Below are 22368 nucleotides of genomic sequence, written 5' to 3'. Positions count from 1 at the left end.
TAATATAGCGTTTCGCGTCGTACGGAAAACTAAGAGCCTGGTAATCCTTTTACAGAATCAAAGGATCATTCAAAATGTAAACTAAGAAGGGAGAGTCAAAAAGCAAAGCTAAAGAGCTAGAAAGATCAAGGCTAAGATCAGGAGATAACTATCCGCGTCCTTCAATTCAGCGACGTGAGTGAAGCAGAGGGCGAAGGAAAACAGTTTAATGCGTTCTTGTGCACAAAAGGAAGTAAATCGACAGCATAAACAAGGAAGGTAATGAAAAAGAGTTCAATGAATACTGTCTACAAGGCGTTTAATAAGACAAAATGTAAACAATTCTTTACAACTAGACTTTCATTTTACAGCCAATTTAGAAAGCACATATTCCATTTTAATGTACTACCATAAGTTTATAGACTGTCCACACATCTAGTAACACAATTATTAACAAAAATAATAATGACAGAAATAAAAATATCCCTTTATTCAAGACCAATCAAAATATACATATATACACACACACTTAAATTTCAGGACAGCGACATCAGTTTGTACTACGTAAAGCACAGTTTTAAAATGAATTTCCATGCCACAATTTTCATGCTCAAAGAAGGGAACGTAAATTAAGAATTTCGCGTTGTCTCTCGCTTGGTCAACGGAACATATGTTTTGATAGAATAAAACGTCACTCTTAAATATGCGAAAAACGATACAATATTTACGTCACTATATCCGTACATTTAGACACTTTTATTGTGAGGTAATCTTACTTCCAGCTTAGATATTAAATTCCATATGAGGGCAAGATGTAATAACGTGTTCGCTGATATGGCCCATCGCAGACAGTTACAGATGTGTGGAGTATTAGTGGAATCCTTATTGGCAGAAGGAAGTTAAAGTAGGCTTACATGGAGAAACCCTTGCACCACCACAGCTTTGTCCATTACAAAACTCACATAAACTATCCCTGTACTAAACCTGAGCCTGTATTCTAAGAACGCGGCGCTTAGCTTCCTATACAATAGCAATGACCGTAAATTACTAAACACTATGAAGACAAAACTTTCATTAGAAGGTATAATACAATTCGCTTAAAATGACAGTTGAATTATGCAGACGCTGTCTTAATCCTTTTGGACGTGGCTTTCAGAATTAATTAAGCTAAGTTTAATATGCGTATTCCTAGTTAACCCTATATGAACGCGTACCATCCTTATACAGGGATATATTTAGCTGTTTTAGTAGCTATTATAAAGGACAGTCGTTAAAACACACCAGATTTTCCTCCTCCATACATGAAAGAATAATCCCTAATCAACCTTCATTTTCTGGAAGTTATTTATAAACTTCAAAAAATGTTTTTAAAGAAGCTGAAATAGTACTGCGAGGAAAATAAGAGGAACTAAAGTTACTGGAGACTGTTAAAAATAGACTGCTGTGTCCGATCATCAGTTCCTAAAGAAACAATGTTATTATCGAGCGGTCCTCATTCGCTAGGTGCGGTTGGCATGGAGACGCAAAATCAGTAGAACCTAGCGGGTTTAACGTTATGGACGGGCGCTAGAATCGAATGCAGTAGGCGTAAGTGCAGAGTTCAGTTGTGGCCCTGCTTCATCGGTGACAACGACTCGTTCAATAGGTCAAGTGGGCTCTAGTCTCTGTCGCGACGCTGGACGTGGCAGTGGCTTTAATTTCAGCCTAAGCGGTGTCTGTGTTAGTTCTGAAGATGCTGTTGTCGTTGTTACGCTGTGTAGACTGGTATAACTTTACCGACGTTTCAGAGATGCTTGCTACTTTCAGGCCACTGTCCGGTTGACGGTGGCAGAGAATACTACAAGACGACACCGTGCAACTTCCCAGAAGATAGCCATTATCATATTTGCCGCCGTGAGAACCTAAAATCTCACTTATATTATTTATGTTACAAAAATTCTGACTTTAAATTCTCACTCACGCATAAGGAACCATGCGTTACAATCATAATATAGCATTTACCTTCACTTCCACATCGGCAGACTAAGAAGCCTGGTTGCATGTAACACGTTCACAATATTGCACACAATTACTTAGTACAAGTTACTGGCATTTTGCTGTGAGAAGGAGTGATGATGTCATGTTTGAAGCTGTCGGTGGCATAAACTGCGAATATGAGAAACAAAACCAAATACAGAATGGCATATACATGTCTACCGCACAGGTTTATATTACATGTATATGTATCTATGCGCAATTACGTTAATTCATGCGCAAACTCTTAAATGTGGATTATGAATTTCAAATCTGAGATTTAAAACAACCCCCTCCTATAAGATTCATTTCCTCAAGTTTTACTTACAGTGTCCTAGTCATTGGACCGTAAGGGGGTAAAGTGGAACGCGTAAACTTTGAATTTTGCCAACAATACAAGAAATAAATGCTCAGAAAGAAAGAAATTCCCTGACAACTTGGTATTTGAAGTTAAATATTATTACTTGGAAATTCGTGTGTCTGTATGCGTGTGCCTTTGTCTCATAACTCGAAACAAGGATCGGTTTCATGCCCAAAGAAAGTGTTTTATCGGTTGGGCGCAGTGAGCCGTGTTATTAAAAGAAGTGAGAACTTTACTTTAGACGGAAGAAAGAAAAGATGTTTTTATCTTCTCTTCCCATCGCCTAGTATTCAGTATAAAAGACAAAAATTCTTAAACGGCAACTGTTTAAATTCTCAACCATTTTTATTCACTGGACTTGTATTGGACGCAAGTGGACAGGCACCTTTTAAACTGAGGACGGGAACAGATCCAGCTCCCATAAACGCTGCTGTGTTCAGAATTCCATGCTATAATCAAGTTCAAAAATCTGAGTAAGTCTAACGTTTTTATTCTTCCGTCCGCGTGAGATTATGTATCTGTGAAACTGAGCCGCCAACGGACCCATTGCCTACCCCAAATGATGATACGTGTGTGAATATGGAGCAGCAGTAGAATGCTACTGACAGGCGAAATATGAAGGACTCGGAAAAAAGTATATCAGCGCGATTTTGCCTACCAGATCCCACATAGACTGAACCGCCTGAGCTTTGACAAGGCCGAAACGCCGCCTTCTTGCTTTCTGGCGAATAAACGTAAAGATTCAACGCTGCTAATACCGAAACCCTCAATCTTGTGCCACATGCCATCCTCAAAACCTATCTTCTACGATGAATAATTACAAGCAAGTACGTAATCGTCCCATCGTATTCAACGATCTTTTAGAGCTCAGAACTCTGCATGTATTACTTGCTTCTTCAGCCTGAGCTACGTGTTCAGCTTATTGCGACAGATGTGTATTTGGTGTGTGCTGAAGGGGATAGAAAAAGATTAGAACCTCAGTCTCTCACATTCAAGGAGTATAGAATTATTTCTAGAGCTCTACGATGTGAAGTAGTCCGTTCTGGGAATGACATGCTATTGAAACCGAACACGACAGAAAATTGACTTCCGCATGCAACTCGAAATAAATGTAGTTTCTTTTAGAAAGACGTGCTAAGAAAGACATGTGGACTCAAGGAAAAGGAAGTAACATGAGAATGTAAAAATTAGATAGTTGGAGGTTTTCAATTTTTACTCATTGCTTAATACAGAGTACACCGTTAATCGTTAGACTGGATCCGGCAGCTGATAAGGCACGCTTATTGCAAAAACCTGCCGCGGTACCCGGTTATCCACGGCCCGTTTCTTCCGCTGTAGTTAAGCTTACCTTATTCTATAGAAGAGTCTCAAAGTGACGACCATCTGCTTATTAGTATGCCTCACATCATGCGAATGTTTTCCTAGAAAAACGCCGAAGTTGTAAAGAACTAGCGAAAATTGTATGCCAAATATTTTATTGGCGTTCTACCGAAGAGTGCGGAATATTCCCAAAATTCGTGTGAACTCGAAGACCACATTCCTCGAATTGTAACTCGTTCGCCGAAGCCTTCATGTAGTGCAGCCATACAACTGTTTGAAGTGTGTTCTGTTGCATTATCTTACATAACATTTCAGTACAATTTTTCTTAAGCGGCCACTTGATCGAAGAAGGGTGAAATAATCACACATAACGTTCGAAATTTTTTTCGTAAAAAACATGTGTCCATTTAACCTTCGCTCAATAAGTGCACACCAAACCCCAAATTTTAAATCACGTACTGACACTTCATGAATAGCATCAGGATTTTATGTGCTTCATTATCTGTTATTTTGGCTGTTTATGTAGCCACTTAAAGTGAACCACGCCTCGTCAGAATACTTGATAGCCATGGGTGTAAAATACGATAATACTAAAATTTATATTAAAGATAATGTATGGAGCTGTTAATTGAATTAAATTGGGTTATGATAGCATCTAGTATTAAGATGCTGATAAACACACTCTCTAAAGAAGACCCTGTACTAATTAATTATTTGATTAGCAAAAGAAAATTTGTATTTGGCATTTACTTTGTTTGTAGTCGCTTCGTGTATTTTTGTCACTCAAAAAGGACGAGTTACTTATATATCTTGTTTATGGACAGCTTTCTTGCAGTGTTAATAGAAACGCCACTCTCCGTTTATGAAATAAGTTAATTGTCATTGACGTATATTAATTAGATGTGTTACAGGAACAAGAAATGAGTTCATCTCCTTAAAATTATTTAAATGTAAGAAAACACGAAACGAATTTTGTACCACTGCCTGCATTTGATCTAACGATATCACCATTTCTGTTCAAATAAACTGCGCAAATACAGAAGAACAACTTGTAGATTGAGGATGAAACCAAACACATGCTAAAGTTCCTTTCGCTTCAACAGCGTTCACTGTGCTGTATCTCCCGCTTGGATCAGCAATGTGGGTCGGTTTGAGTGAGGCCAACAAACATGGAAAATGCGTTAAATGCTTTCATAATTATGGTTTATCTCGACTCGTATACGTCAGAATTACATTTTACTCTAATTACTTTAAACTGAAATATAAATTTCGAACTGTAAATCGCACAAAACCAATTAGTTATAATTTAACTTTGTAACAAACACATTCTCCTTATTATACAGAATATCAAAAACGGGAAATAGCGTCTGTTAGCATATTTTACGTGTATTTTTTCACTTTTTGTATACTTCAAAAGCAATACGCGCATCTTCCTTTGTGTCGCTCTTTTCCTCTTTTACTGACTCATTCATGTGTCTAATGGTTCACAACACAAAGGAACAGGGGGAGATAAAAATAGAACTCTTAACAACAAAATAAACAAAGGTTGATGTATAAATAGACGTCCCTACCTCACGGCGTGTTCCAGCATCATTCTGGAAAAAAACCAAAATGCGGATGCTCCTGTTTTTATTTATCTACCATAATTCAATCCATTATGTTACTCAAAACGTTTATGGCAGTGGTGGAGTCATCATGCCAGAATTACATTGGACGTTGTCCAATGTCTGAGGAATATTTTATACCTACGACATTTCTGGATTTGGCTCTGCTCTCGTCTTCAGCTGACTGGGCAATACTGATATAATCAATCCATTACATTGACATAAATATATATTGCAAATATTTGAACCAACTATTCAATTTACGATCGTTGATAGGCATTTTATGCTATCTCGTAAAACCGACGGGTTCTGTGATCATTAATAACGAACGACTTTATACACGCTGATGAGCGTCGAGATTCTCGTAACTGCGGTCTGGTTATGTGGTTATGCCGGAAACGAATAGAAAAATTCTAATTTAAACATTCCCCATGCATTCCATTCCCAGGAGTAAAAGTGAGTAACTGGAAATTCATTTCTCCTACTATTTCCAGGACAATTTAATTATTAGCACTTGTACAATGTTACAGTAAGCCTACATAAACTTTGCACCGTTTTTTCATATTGCCGTCATTCAACCTTCATTACGTCGTAATTAAAATCGCAGTTTTTGTCTCTTGTGGCTCGGTTCTGAACCACTCCACACTATCTGAGTTCTATGTATTAGTATAATTGGCGTTTATTACTAGAAAAAAATGTTTCATTGCTCTGAAAGGAAGAAAGGATGTCGTAAAATTCTAAAAAAAAAAATGTATAAAATGGCGATGTTAAATTTACATTTGAATCTTCAATTAATACATAACTTTTTAAATATATGTTTTTATTTTTCATATTATGGAAAGACGCAGGTACGGCACACACACAAACTCCGTAAAAGAGTACAGAGCCTAGGAACTTTTGAGTCAAGCATTTCACAATATTATTTAAAATCATTATCACGAACTATGCAAAATGAGTCCGAACTGTCTCTTCCTAAACCCCCAAGATGTATTTTGTACCTCAATATTTTCTTTCAGCAAGCACTATTGCTTACTTAACTTTGTCCTAATACAGTACACGCGTCGTTACCAATTATTTTGGTCGGCTTTAGTTACACTTATTATGTTTAAAACATTTAATTTTATCCTAGTGCAGTCATTTCTTTCGTGATCAAGTCTTACATCGCACAGTTGAGGTAGTGGAAACATTTTTCTAGTCTTCAATTGCCTTTTTCTTCAATGAACGGTGTCCTTTAGTTCTGTTTTAATGTTTATACATGCTGATTTTTCTTTTTGAAAAGTTGTTTTCCAAAATTTATCTTAATACTTGCAACTGTAAGATGCAGTTTTATACGTAAATTACTTTAGTGGTCTTACAGGATGAAACGAAATTCCCTTACAAACTCTTCACAGTGTAACACTTTGTTAAAAAAGTCGAAAATATTTTACAACATGCTTCCAGAGGTGCTTAGTTTTCGAGATATTCGTCTCCGTCATATACGGGCAACAATTTTCAACAGTGTTATTTGTCACGACCATAAATACGTGTTGTTGTTAGGTGTACTCAATTCACACAGTACAAGAAGGACTCGGTTGTGACCGAACTATCATGGAATACACACACATGACGAATACTGCTGTACAAGCCTCGATGCCTGTAACAGAAGAGCGGGTGCTGATGCATGGAATACGCGATGCGTTTTCCTGGTCGACGTGATAAAGAAGCTATTGTGTTTCGACAACTGTCAACTGGAGTAGTGAGAGAGGACTTATAACACCTGCGCTACGTGTGAATGCAGGTCGCACCCGGACTGCACGGGAACCACCCAATGAAGATGAGACACTTGCAGCTGTGGAACGAGAACAGTAGAGAAGCTCAATCAATGATAAAGAACGAGAACTTGTACTTATTGACGAGCAATTTCATCCATACCACAAACGGCGGAGCACACATCTGTTTCCAGACCATCGTCCTCTACGGTAGCAGTTTAGCGAGTTGCTACGATATCAACACGCTATGGATAAGCTGTTATTACACAACATTCTCTTGACAGACAAAGCAAGTTTCTTTGGTATTCCAAACCCAATCAAAATGTCATAAAGTACCCCTCTTCTAACCGAGTCACGTGCATACCTAAAGTCCACAAATAGTTGGTGTACTAATCAATTATACTCTCACTTTTTCTCTAATATTTGTCGAATGCAAAAGACTTGTTACGGTGGAATCCACATTGATTGTCCGCGATAGTTTAATTCATAAATGGCGTTTACCGTACCAGACGAATATTGGATTTTGTATGATGACAAAAGAGAGATACCTCGAAAGTTACTGCACTCAGTTTTGTCACCTGCTTTATGGAAATGTTACTAATACTTTTTGTAAATGTCTTGCACATCAAGTATACTTTTAAGTTGCAATCTGCTAACAATTATCATTCCCAACTTTTCCTCTTATCGGTAAATAATAAAAATTGTTTATTTGTGACTGAGACGGGGAAATTTTAAGACTTATTTTTTTAAAGTTACTGCCAACTGAAATATACTTTGTCTAAGAAAATTAGGCGTAGTGAAAAAAAATAAATCTTTTCCGTAATGTCGCAGGGATAACGCTCGTATTCGTATTTTAATTTATAAATTCGATACTTATTCATTATAGGGCACTGCTGGACGGATGTAAAGAACTAAAGTACGTGTTCAAATAATGAGTCTTGGGGGTTTACAGGTATTCGTCTTGCTCCAGAGCGAGCAAGAAACTCCTTTTGGGCCCCAACATGTCTGTCGCGCTCTTCCTAAGATGTAGAAAATCCGTATTATTAGGTCATTCTTACTCAAACTGTAAACCGTGGTCCACTGTTGCGAAACAATGGCATCGTACTACAAAAATTCAACAATTGTAATTGCTGAAACACATTGTAGCTTAACAATTACCTCCGTAAAACTTTCCAGTCATGTATAACTAACTAAGTAGATGGCTTACCAAACCCGAAGGTTCATCACCGAATTAATCAAAGCCTTCCACAGGTCCCTGTCCTGTCCTGGGCCAACAAAATCCAGTTTCCTTCAACTCCTATCTCCCATAGATCCCGCCTGAGATTATCCTCCCATCTACGTCTAGGTCTCCCCAGCGGTCTCTTCCCTCAGGCTTCCTAACCAGTACCCGTTGCACACCTCTTGTCCCATCCATGCGTGCTACATGCCCCGCCCATCTCATTCTTCTCGACTTAATCACCCTGACAATACTGGGGGAGGAGTATAGATTTTTAAGCTCATCATTATGCAGTTTTCTCCATGCCCCATCGTCTTCTCTCCTAGGCCCAAATATCCTCCTCAACACCCTATTCTCAAACACCTGCAATCTATGTTCCTCCCGCTGAGTGAGAGACCATGTTTCGCACCCATAGAAAACAACAGGCAAAATTATTGTTTTGTAAACTTTAATTTTCAGGTTCTTAGAAATCAGACGGGAAGACCAAATATTTTGAACTGAGAAATAGCAAGCATTTCCGGAATTCTGTCTCCGCCTAACTTCCTCATGATTGTCATTTTGATTTGTTATTGTTGTTCCCAGATATTTGAACTTTGTATCCCTTTAAAAGGACTTATTAGCTACCCTAAGATAATTCTGCCCGCCTGTCTGCTGATGACGTGATACTAACATGTACTTAGTTTTTTCTGAATTTACTTCTAGCCCCACCTGTCTACTAGCTTTCAGTAAAACGTCTGCGTTCCTCTTTATTGTATTCATATCGTCCCCCAATAAATTAACATCATCAGCATATGCCAATAACTGATGTGTCCCATTCAATTGCAAACCCTCCTCCCTATCTTGGACTTTCCTGATGGCACACTCTAGGGCAAAGTTAAAGAGCAAGGGAGACAAAGCATCTCCTTGTTTTAGACCGTTATTGATGAAGAATGTCTCAGATAAATATAATTTTGCTACAGGTTTCATTTAAGCACATTTTTATTAGACTCACTAGTTTCTTTGGTACACCAAATTCAATAAGAATATTATATAACACTTCTCTCTTCACATAGTCATTGGCTTTTTAGAAATCTATAAATAATCGATGTACAGTCCCATTGTAGGGGAGAGTGGTGCAAGATGGGGACGCTAAGGTTTGAACAGCTCTACAAAAAATTAAATGGAACATTTAAAAAAGTATTTATTTATTATTTTTGACTATTAAAGTAACCAATGACATGTTGTAGTGGAAAAAGAAGAACATCTTCACTTGAAAAATGCCAATGTAAAAAAAATATAAATTGCACCGTTTTGCCCCATATATGGGGCAAGACGAAACAAGCCCATGGGGCAAAATGGGGCTGTTCTTCAATTACTTATTTTTCATAAAAAGAACACAAATATGCATCTACCTCGTCTTATCCCGCGCAAGATACATGTGCCCACGTTTCACAGTGTCCACATGCTACCCATGTTTCAGCTGACAAACAGTAGAACTCATTGCGATACAAACACGCTGTGTCATCCTTATCGGCGGATGTAGAACTATCTTGTACAGACACTCTTGATTTCTTCGTCGACTTTTGGGAGACCTTCGTTCTTGATGTCCTGTTCAACACAGACACTACCAGGTCACCGAGCAGTTCAAAAAATTTGGTTACAGCAACCTTGTTGAACCCCATTGCAGGAGCTGCAGAAGTTGACTCCGGTTTCCTTAGCGGTAAATCTGGGTGCCTCTTCGTGAATCCTCGAAACCAATCAATACCCGTCTCTCCATTTTCTTTGTCAAAAGGATGAGGTTTTCCATTTTTCTCAGCTAACTGGAATGCCAGAGGTCTAAGTTCTTTCGTTGTTAATCCAAATAATCTTCCCTCCATAACTTTCAAATATGTTACTAACTCCTCTTCTTCAGAAGTAGAAAACATTCTCTGCTTTGGTCCCAAGGAAACTTTTATTTCCTTGTTTGGATTCTTCTTCGCACACTTAACTTTCCTTTCTAGAGTAGTTTTAGATACCCTGAATGTGACAGACGCCTTTCTGTACCCCATATGTCCTTCAATCACCTCGTCGACAGCGCGGCGCATTGCGTCTTCACTGCAACACTGACGCTGAGTTTTCCTGACATAGTTACGAACCATTGTCTAAAATGCAAATACAACATTAGGACTGCCGTGTTAACACTTTCACCCCAATTCATAATAATTAAAAAACTGAAATAGTTGAAAAAAATTACATAATTTTCTTTCCGATGTTATTGAATTTCGTCACATAATTCCCAATTAATATAACGCTAAAGAGAAGCTGAGGTTTATATATATGTATTAGTATTAGGATTCTAACAACGAATTAACAGATTAGAGCGTTTACAGGACTAAGAAAATACCGTGGGGTTCCTCATCAGGGCCCGCCCCATCATGCCCCCAGCACACTCTTGACAAACATGGCTGCCCTAGGTAGTGGTTTGGTTCAACACATGGAACAACTACCGATTCTCACACAGCCAATTCTATGCTGCTTCCACTATTTTGTCAGATATTTATAAATCCCCAACATAATACTGAGTACACTGATTGAAAATGACCACCAGATTAGATCAGCTGAGGTAAATTCAAAGAAATCTAAGTGTTAGTTACGTTTGAGTATTTTCACCAGAGCCAGTTGCTTCTCAGACAAGGAAAGGAAGTGGGCGATTACTTCCAAGCACTACCAATTGAAAACAGCACTTACTGGCTGAAATAGTTGAACCATCTTACCTCAGTCTTGCACCAATCTCCCCTACTCCAATTTTTTCTCTAGTGTCTGACGGATGTAGAAGATCTGATAAATTATTGATCTGCTACGTCTGAACTCACACTGATTATCCCTAATAATCCAGTCACGTCTACATTATTAAATATTTTCGGAACGCTTTTCAGACTTTGGACAGGCACATTTGTTATATACGTATGGGCACTAATGATAGAGCTGATATTACGTAGAGATGCAGCACGTTCTATGTTTTGTGGGTTGCATCGACATTCCTGTCATTTCACAAACATTTTATTGTACCATTATGATTTCCTAACGGTTTGTAACAGTGGTTGATTCATCATACCAATATTGTGGTTGGAATTGCTGTCTGTCAGAGGCATGCTATAGTTAATTAACGTGAAATTATTGGAGTTGGGTCTTATCACATCTTCAGGTAATTGATTGTCGGTGTACTGACATATTTTACCAGACGTGTTACTTACTAAGTTATTTCGGCACTTTCATAACGCGTTTCATAATTTTAAAAACTGCGTAATTATATCAGCATTTAACAACTGTATATTCTGCCAAATATAATTATTGCAGATAATTTGTAGTTCTCTGTGAGCGCAACGAAACATTAATCGAATCAAGCAAATGTTAAACTACTTTATTATACAGGATGATTCTAAAAGGACTTTACAACTTTGAAAGTGTATAAAAATTTATTCAGAAGGCTTACAGAATCGGTTGAGGTGTCATTTTGTAGCAAAACAAATCAAGGTTTGCCTCAAATAGTCATTTTGGTTCGATGTGATTGACATTGGTGATACGGCAGACACCCCACCTGAAATCAATTTCTTGCCAAACACGATCCAGTATATCAGGTATCACTTCTGCAACTGCGGCGGTGATTCGAGCTTTGAGCTCAGTGAGATTGGCAGGTAAGAGTGTAACAAACACACGATCTTTAATGAAACCCCATAAGAAAAAATTGAGAGGTTTCAAATCTGGAGAACGAGGTGGCCATGTTATCGGCCCTGTTCGACCAAAAACGGTTATTGAGGAAATCCCGGACTTCTGTGAGGTAGTGAGGTGGTGCGCCGTCTTGCTGGAAGTGAATGCGTTCTTTTTGGTCATCTTCGTCTAACTGTGGTATGAGAAAATTTTCGAGCATATTCAGATACACGATACCGTTGATGGTTCTCTCATGGAAAAAGAACGGGTTGTACACTTTAACTTTGCTAAGGGCACAAAACACATTCACCTTTGGGATGTCACGAACATGTTCCAGAGATGCACGTGGATTTTCGCTGCCCCAAATCCTGCAGTTGCAGGTGTTCACCTTACCACTGACTTGAAATGTCGATACATCACTAAATATTATGTAGTCCAATGATGTTTCGTCTTCCCCTATCCGATGCAACATTTCTGCACAGAATTTCTTGCACAATGGTAAATCTATATGGTTTTAAGTGCAAACGTTTTCGTAACACGGGCCAAACGGTCGGTCGTGGAATGCCAGTCTCACGAGACGCACGTCGCGTTGATTTCGCAGGACTACGGACAAAGCTCTCCCTTACTCGTTCCACGACAGCATGAGAAACACGCGGGAAACTTGGAGATTTGTCATGGCGAACAGAACATCCAGTCTCAACAAAATTCTTGTGCCAAGAGTAAATTGTAGGTCTACTGGGAGGATCCTTGCCATACTGGGTGCGAAAATGCCGTTGAACCATTGTGGCAGATTTCGTTTCTTCAAACCAAAGCACACAGCGAGCGCGCTCCGCACCTGTAAATGTAGCCATTTTGAAATGCACTGCCGCTTGGCCTCGCGGTGACGGAATTCGGTACTACAGAAAACGTGAGGCAAACTTGATTTGGTTTGCTACAAAATGACACCTCAACTGATTCTGTAAGCTATCTAATTAAATTTCTATACACTTTCAAAGTTGTAAAGTCCTTTTAGAATCACTCTGTATAACAGGTTATAGATTATTGTGTTCGTACTGTGTGTTGGTATGATTGTACACCAACATAAAGACGGCACCAAAGAACACGCGAAATTAAACGTAAATGACCACAGCGTGAAAATAAAATATTTATAAGAGAATACAAAATAGGAGAAACTGATGACCACAGAACGGCATACCAAAACGAATTGCGAACAAACAAAACTGCCAGGGCTTTGCTGTGGTAAACTAATATTTCCACAGCGACCTCTCAGCCTGAATTGGTAATTCTATCCCCGCTTTCATGTTCTGACAGCCATAACACGGATAAAACAGCAGTTCAAAATGCAAGCCCTTACAAAGAAAAGCACTTACAAATAGATCGCAGATTTCCTTTTGAATTCCACATGAGAGAGACATTAGAAGCAGAAAATTATCACTTCTGGCCGCTAGGTTAGCTGGTGTAGCAGCAACTCTCAAAACTTAGATTAGTAACAACTCAGTTTCATTCGAGAAAACTGTGCACGTTAACTTTGAAATGTCTGTCAGCATTTGCCGACTCTTGGACTACTGAGCGAATGTTTGTAAAATTTAATATTGGGATGTTTTAATAAATATTGTAGACACATTCAAATTTTGGTTTAGGTCTAATTTCGACCACTTTACATCAAGACCCATAAACGTTCTTCTATACAGAATTCATTGACTGGGGAATCCCCGAGTGAGAACTTCCCGGATGGGGAACTCTCAGACAGCCACAAAACCACGTGGGGAATTCCATATGACAACTTCATTAGCGAGGTAGACCGACGTCGCACACCCTGTTCATGCAAACGTCACTGACGCAGATAATCCTTACGTCATTGGCACCATTTGCGAACATATCGGATGTTCCTTGCACTTAACTTCTGCAGTTGATACTATCGTTAAATAACATAAAAATCATCACACTAAACAAAGTGCCAAAATGGTAATGATGAGCAACCTCTCAGGAATGTTGCAGAAATAGTCTGACGTAAGAACGCATTTGCAGTGTGCATTGTTCTTTCACAGTTGACGTCAAAATATTTATTTTCCATTCTGAGTGTATATTGTCTATTTCTAAAGCCTCTACTACATTCTTTCTGTAACCTTTCTTCCTCAAAATGTCTAACGTAATAAACATAAGCCTCTATTTCCCGTCGAGGAAGTAAACATTCGAAGTAAAAGAGTGACCCGTCTTTTAATCATTTCAATTCAGTTATCGACCACTTTTCAATGCTGCTCTAGAGCAGAAGATAACAAATTTTAGCAAACCTAAAACCGAATTGTAAAGATCCGTTTATTAATAAGACTGTTTAGTTAAAGCAGTGGGGTTGAATTTTACTTAACCACATTATTAGAAAACTGAGAGTTTAAGAAAACTCGGTTTATGTTCGTGTCGGTCCCATCATTTCGCACGTAATGCTAGGCCTATGACTTGGTATCTACGCAGGCCACTGCAAAAACACAGAAAAGGAACCAATCAGTGTCTGCAGTATTCAGTAGTTTAAATACAGTCTTCTCGACTCCTGTGAACATTTATCGTCAGAATATTTACTTTATTTCTGGATCACAGGAGGTAATATATTGTTATTTCTATAACAAATAAAAATTGCTGATCTTCTGAAGTATATTCATAAAATAAGTTTTTTTGTTAGTTTATATTTACATAAAGATAAATTTCACTGGATATTTGTGACCAAATATTCATAAAATCGTGTAACTGTGACAGAGTTTGCATAGTTTAATAAAAACTTATTTACATATTTGGCTTCTTAAAGATTATAAGCAAGTCCCGCGAGAAAATGCGATGTTTTTGAAACCACAGAACTTCATCGGCAAAAGAATTTCCGTCTATGGCAACACTGGAAACATTCAACATTCGACTTCATATGGTCAAATCTAGATATATCCTGTATTTTTACTTCGTTATGCATCACGAGATGCAATCAGTCGTGTCCTAACAAAACATTCTAAGTTTTCCCTAAATTCAATACGATGACGAAAGAAGATTTAAATTGTCTGGTATAAAATAGAAAATACGAAATAAAACAACATTACAAATGTATAAAATAACAACAGATCTTATTATTCCAGCAGCTTCGTTCAACTTCTGTGTCGCGTCTTCGCCTTCGATTCAGTCACCCACGCATCCTGTGCTCTGTAATGTCTGTCGTAGCTGAAAGTGACATTGAGTATCTGCTCAGTATTGTTCACGAGAGTGAAGCTGTGACGACAGGCTCTCTCGTCTTTTCTATTTTAAATAAACAAAAAACCCCAGCGGGAGGACGATTGGAAGCTAATGAAACACTGGACCAAACGATGATCAGATTACGGTTACGCGTGGGTCTTGTAAGCCCGTGCGCCAAATTTAAATGCAAATTAACTTTAGCTACTTGTTCTATTCTCAGCCGCCGTGCAGCTAAGAGGATTACGAATTTTTAATCATTTTACTTGAGAACTACAATGTTAAAATTATAGACACGCCATGATCAGTCAGCATTTAATGACATTCCTATATGTGCTACAGATTTAGACACAAATATATCTTCTTTAGGAAATCGTTAACTTATCTAATCGAACCGTTATCCTCAATAGTATCCTATCTCTAAGTCCATGTCCCTTACAGCGCCATGCTTCACAGTCTAATAATTTTTTCGCGGCGTTAAAAATAATAATTTTTCGTTCACTTTTTATTTATTTCACGAAAGCAAAAAGCTTATGACATGCAAAAACTATTGTTGTTTTTATTATAGTTAGTATACCTGCAGCACTTGGAATCCTAAAGCTAAATATTATTTACAAGTTTAGTTCCTACTGGAAATAAAACACAACATGTACCTAATACAAAGATCAGTTTGTTAATGCTGTTTAAGGAAATAATTGCTGTTTACTATGAAAATTTTATGAGACGCATATAAAACACTCTGTAGGCAAATTTCAAAGGAAGCTTCTATATGTTAAAGTATGTAGTACATATAGTTTCCTCTGGGCTTTAGGAAGCTAATTTCCATGGTTCGAGAATGCGTCATCTGTAAACGCAACGAACAGATGCAAAATAAGTCTGAAGATTGCTGTCTTCTGGGTTGTTGCGCGGTGTAGTCTGGTAGATTTCCACCAACGTTTCAGAGGTCATGTTGATGAATCGCCCTGATGACGGAAGCAGTATGACCTCTGAAACGTTGGTGGAAATCTACCAGACTACACGGCGCAACAACCCAGAAGACAGCGAGCTTCAGACTCACCGCTGTGAAAACCTCAAATCGTACAAAATAAGTACGTTAAAAGAACAGTACGCAGTTTATTACGTCATCACCGTGGTCATCAATATCAATGAATTCCGATCAAAGTAACGTAACTGCTTTGTGGAAACAATTTTGTTTTTGAACGACGGGTGAGCTTCTGCAACGTGCTGTGTAGGCCGACATCAGTGGGTGTGCAGGCTGGCAAATGTAGAGTCAAGTAAAGTTTGTATAAATGTGTCAGCTACATGCATGCACCAAAAAAGTAGTAGAATCTATATGATTCATCGAAAACAATTCTAATATATTCATAGCGATGGAATTTTTTTCTTCTAAATTTCGTGGAAAAAACAGCTTTTTGTAAATTTCCATTCCATTATTAAACTTGAATGTTGTTATAAAATATTAATAACGTAAAGTCTATATCAGAATTGCTGCAGTGATAAAATCGAGGAGGATGGGGCGAATGGGACATGCAGTACGCATGCGGGATATGAGAAACACACCAAATTTAGCGTGAAAACATGAAGGGAAGAAACAACTTTGAAGACCTATAAGTAGATGAGAGGATAATCATAAAATGTTTGATAAAGTAGCAGGGTGTGAATGTGGGAACTGTACTTAACTGGCTTAGGTTAGAGTTCAGTGGCGGACTCTTGTGAACCCTGATATGAAACTTTAACTTCCATAAATTGAGGCGGATTTCTTGAATGACTGAGCGAATATCAGCTTCTCAAGAAGGACCTAAGTCAAAGGTTAACAAAATGTATTATCTCATTTTATAATGAAGCTATTGTCTAAAAGCGCAAAGAACAGAATGAGATACAGATATAAATATCTTACCAAATTACTCTTTTAGAGTATGCAGGTACTCAGTTTCATACATATAGTATAAAAAATAATCTTCAGCTTCACAGAAATGAAGTACCTTTAACCCGAAACATGATTACTGCAACTTTAGCTCAAATAGTTTTTAAAAAACCGCGTGAAAGTGTTTTCAGCTTTTACTTAGGCCGAAGATAAGAACCACGCTGTGTTTCAGACATTAGACCACTTCAAGTTCCTTTCTAACATTTTCCTGAATTAACCAATTTCCTTTGTTTATGTTATCCAGACAAAGATCTTAGTGCCTGGGACATGACGGAGAAGTCCTACGATGCCGAAACCAAAAAGGAAATTAAACTACTGAAACCTTTTTGATTCAACAGAATAAAGAATTTATTTTCTTTCTATAAAAACGATACGTAAGCTCGGTAGTTTCACGGATGCAAACAGCTGAGCGTCTCTTAGCAATAAATTAAATTTTATTTCGTCCATCGGACCAATATCTCATTTGTTGTTGAATCAGGAAATTTCCTCATTAAATCTGAAAGACGTACGGATGTAAATAATAATTATAAGGTATTCCCAGTTGTAGGAAGTCTACGTATTATCCAAATGGTTTCACTTTTGCCACTCGCGGAATGTCGCAACCGAGTGATTAGTGAAACGTACTCGGGACGTACTGAGTTCAAATGTCAGCCTGGAAACCGAATATCCTGACTGAGTTTCTTTTCATAGTTCTTTCCTAGCCGAAATAGTGCCTTAAATTAAACCACCAAACCATTTCCTTCTAAATCCTTTCCAATTCATAAATCATCTTATCAACTGACGCTATATGCTCTTACATACTGACAACACTGACAAATAAAAGTAAAGTAGTTATTAAAGAGACACATCTAAAGGTATGTTACAATCATATTGCCGGATTTCTTTGTCAGTGGTTTGGTATTCTGAAAACGACACAACGTTTCGAAGAATTAAATTTGTTTCCGTCCTCAAACGAAAAATTGTGGAATATTAATGGTGCAGTGACTGGAGACATGGAACAAATTCAGCAGGCAGGCCACTCCACATTTTGTCACCTGATGATGGAAACGTATCCAGTTTCCGAAATGTCGTTTTTCGTAAACACCAGACGATGAATAAATTCCAGAAATCGAGAAATAGCAAGATATATATTATTTTAATAACAATAGAACTACAAATACAACTCATTATGAGTAAAAATTAGTTCCTCTTATATTATGTTTTTTCTTCGTCACATCGAAAATGGCTACATAAGCAATTATAAGCCGTGCATCAATTTCTTACAGACCTATCATGACAGTATTTCTAGAACGTTAACCAAGATCAATTTTAACCTCATGTAAAGGAGAAAGATGACAACCTTCTGGGATATTGCATCGTATAGTCCCGTAAATGTTAACCGACGTTTCGGAAATTTTTACTGCCTCCATCATCAAAACAATTAGTGACTCGTCTCTACATTCGTCGCGGTAAGAACCTAAAATCTCACCTTTGTAAAGTAGTAGTTATAAGTGACCCATATGATCCAAAATAAAATTCGCCCGACGTTTAGTGTATAACCACAGTACAACATTTAATCAGAATTTGTGGATTAGCTGATGAGATAAAACATTCATATGGAAAGGTAATGAACTCCACATTAATCGTTTTACTTTCAGAGAAACACGTAGAAACAAGAGAAATTCTGCCGAATTACTAGCCACGGACTAAATTCGAATTCTACGTTTCGATAACGAATAACATCTTAAAGATTTTTCACTGTGTGCGGTGGGATATTATATTGTCACTACGTTGTTTATCATTGAGCAATACTGAATACTTTGAACAACAAACACCCACGCAATCTGAATCCAGACGGAGAACCTCCTATTAAAAAGAATGACAAATATAAAACTCGTTAAATTCGACTTTGATGCAAAATGAATGTGAAAAGAAAAAAATGTTTAGAAATGAAGCCACAATATATCGTGTTAAAAACGTTTAAACAATTCGAAACATGACCTGCATTTCATTTAATTAAAGGAACTCTTTGATTCGATGCATACAGTAGAGTCAGACACAGCTGCATTTCAACACTTTTATTATTTATTGCACTGAAAAAGATAATTAAAAAGAGTGAATGTTTAACACGCAGTTGTGTTAAACGCCACATGGTAAGAGGTGTTTTCATAAAACTGCAGAATACTGACGGCAGATGTTATTCGTGATACACTGGTAGAAAACAGTCTATTTCACTTAGACGTTTTATATTGAAAGAACGTTATTTCAAGTGTTATAGACTTACGATACAGGCATTTGTCTTTTGTCAGTTTACAAAATAAACTCCTTAATCTTTAGCTTCTTTATGGTCTTTGAAAAATTTGGTTAAATAATGAGCATGTCAAATGTCACTGGATATGTCTTAAATTTTCGAAGTATCCTTAGGATGATGTTATGATAATAAATACAGTTAAGATGAGTTTACTTATGAGTGAATTTAAAATCTTTTATTACCCAGTTTACAAAATATATCGCGTAAATATTTTAAATACGGATTATTAAAAAATCGTTTAGACAAGGAACTATCTAAGTTTGTTCATAGGCCTATTTATAGAATGATATAAAAATAACCTAACTAATCTTTTGGTAGTACAGCCCGAAGTCTAACAATATTATTGCAAAATATTGTTATTGGACACGACATCGAGCCAATTCTGCTAATCTCCTATCTTCAGTACCTAATCCCCAGAGTACAATTTGATGTTACCTCTCATATCCTCTCTTCCAAACTGTCGCCTTCCATGTGGTGTTCCCACGAAGCTTCTGTACGCATTTCTTACATCTCTTGTCGAGCTACAAAATATAGCTTATCGTAACCACTTTATTTCATTATTTCAACAATAACAGTAATTTCCTCTCAATTATTCCCTCTCAAGTACAATTGTTTTCTTAGACACTTTTTTAAAACAATATTTATGCTTCTTAATCTTCTTTGAACGTTAAAAATATATAATTCCTATAAAAACAACAACAGATTCCTACAATCCATGTGTAGGAATGACTCTTATGAAATGTCTGTATTTAATGGAAGGTGTCCAAACTTATGCTGGACGCACCTAACAATGGCCACCCTTCTAGTGCCAATGGTACCTAAGCAAATGTACCAGTATACTAAACAAATATCCCTGCAAGCATGCACTGTTCTTTTATCCAGTCAGTGAATTACGTTGACGTAAACCACAAATCATTAAATTAACATTGCATAATATTCCATTACTGGACTCAGGAGACACCAACAGCGTTGAGATAGGTAGAGGTGTAAGACAGGGATGCTGCTTATCACCAATTCTTTTTAACCTGTACGGGGAATGGCTTGCCAAGGAAGCTCTGGAGGGAACAGGAGACTTCAAAATTGGAGGAAGAGTGTTAAAGACTGTAAAGTATGCAGACGACTTAGTAGCATTGGCGAAGGAAGAGGAGGAATTACAGAACATGATGGACAAGTTAGTGGAAACAGGTAGAGAGTATGGAATGGAAATCAACATTGAAAAATCAAAGGTAATGAGGATAGCACCGAGAGCAGAACCATTGAACGTTGTAATTGGAAACCAACAGATGGAGAATGTGGAGCATTTCAAGTACTTGGGAAGCATAGTCACGACGGACGCCCTATGCACCAAGGAAGTAAAAGCGAGGATAGCCATGGCCAAGGCAGCTTTCGTCAAGAAGAGGATACTTCTCACTAGCAAGTTGGGCTTGGAGATGAAGAAGAAACTAGTGAAGTGTTACGTATGGAGTGTCGCGCTGTATGGAGCAGAGACTTGGACACTCAGGAAGAAGGAACAGAAATACCTGGAGAGTTTTGAAATGTGGTGTTGGAGAAGAATAGAGAAGATCAGGTGGACGGATCGAGTGACCAACGAAGAAGTATTGAGGAGAGCCAACGAGCAAAGAAGCATTCTGCAGGCGATTACACGAAGGAAAGCTAACTGGCTGGGACATATTATGAGAAGGAATGGATTACTGAGTGATATCACCGAAAGCCAGGTTGAAGGAAAGAGAGGACTAGGAAGAAGATTGATACAGCTAACCGACGACCTTAAACAAGGAAAGAAGATGACGTTCCAGGAATTAAAACGAGAAGCCGAGAATAGGGACAACTGGAGAGCTTTTTTTGGGCAGAGCAATGGACCTGTCGTAAGACAGAACACTTAATAATAATAATAATAATAATAATAATAATAATAATAATAATGTTCCATTATTTAAAAATTTGTCTTAATGATTGTCGCATGGCCTAATAAAATGGTAAGTGAGCAATAACTTATTTTTAGATAGACACTCCTTGTCGATATACACTAAAAAGCATGAGATTATTTTACAATTTTGGGTATTAATTTCACGAAATTCAAGATACTATTTTCAGAAACTTAGCATTTACAAACGAAACATTAATTACTTTAATGCGATTCACGCCCTACGGCGTTCACTAAAAGAAGCAGGTGACAGACACCTCACTGCATGGCACAGAGTAATTACGCGCTATTGTGGCTTCTCTTCAACGCAGAATTAATTGTCTCGTACTCCGACTCCCTGTAATTGAATTCTTAAGCTGTGTATCTACAAACTCCATGTAGTCTACACAACTACTGAACAGTTGGAAACAACGTAATACCACGAGCTTGTTCTTGCGTTATTCTTCGAAAATTTCCGTTAATTTCGTGGACATCAGACCCATGTTGCCTAGTAACTGTGGGAAGTACAGATTTATGTAATTCTGACGGTCATTAAAGTTGACAAACTGAAAGCCAATACAGTTCTACTAACTCGAGAAAACATATAATAGTATTATTAAATATGTTCTGAATTTGCATGATTTTGATTAAATGCTTATTTTACTTACAAGAATGTTTCACATAAATAAATAAGAGGAATAATAATATTTTGTACGTAATTAACAGACCTATATTTAAACTAGTTTAAAACCTGAAAGAAAACTAAGGCGTTTTAACCAAATAAGAGGCAAAATGGACTATGTAACATGGACGAAACACTTTTCAGAAAGGTAATAAAGCAGACAAAGAAGCTAGAAGCCTACAGGCAGTTAAAGATGTGGTGAAGGAAATATCTCAAAAGAAAAACACATATTATTTCAATAAAGAAACAAATTGAAATGTACAGAGAAAATGTTACGGTTACGTGTGATAATGTCAACATAAAACATTAATTTTTAGCTGAGGTAACGAGTTCAAGATTAATTATTGATGGGTACAGAGACATCGCACGTAGAACGATTTTCTCGGTTTCTTTTGAGATACGTAACTACATGGCACTTAATACAGAAAAATCCAGTTTATTTCCAATATATCCCTTTT

At 37.5% G+C, this 22368-nt stretch overlaps 1 protein-coding gene across 1 annotated transcript in view; it reads left to right on the top strand.

Annotated features, from left to right (window-relative positions):
- LOC110827470 (ras-related protein Rap-2a) overlaps positions 1-22368 on the top strand; it is a 153887-nt gene that overhangs the window by 61633 nt on the left and 69886 nt on the right. The gene's annotated exons all lie outside the window — the stretch shown is intronic.

Source organism: Zootermopsis nevadensis, unplaced genomic scaffold (genome assembly GCF_977971745.1).
Source record: "Zootermopsis nevadensis isolate Lab colony 2312 unplaced genomic scaffold, Znev_1.0 Znev_ptg000018l, whole genome shotgun sequence".
Classification (NCBI taxonomy): Eukaryota; Metazoa; Arthropoda; class Insecta; order Blattodea; family Termopsidae; genus Zootermopsis; species Zootermopsis nevadensis.
Note: the sequence above shows the minus strand (reverse complement) of the source record. Positions and strands in the feature narration are given on the sequence as shown.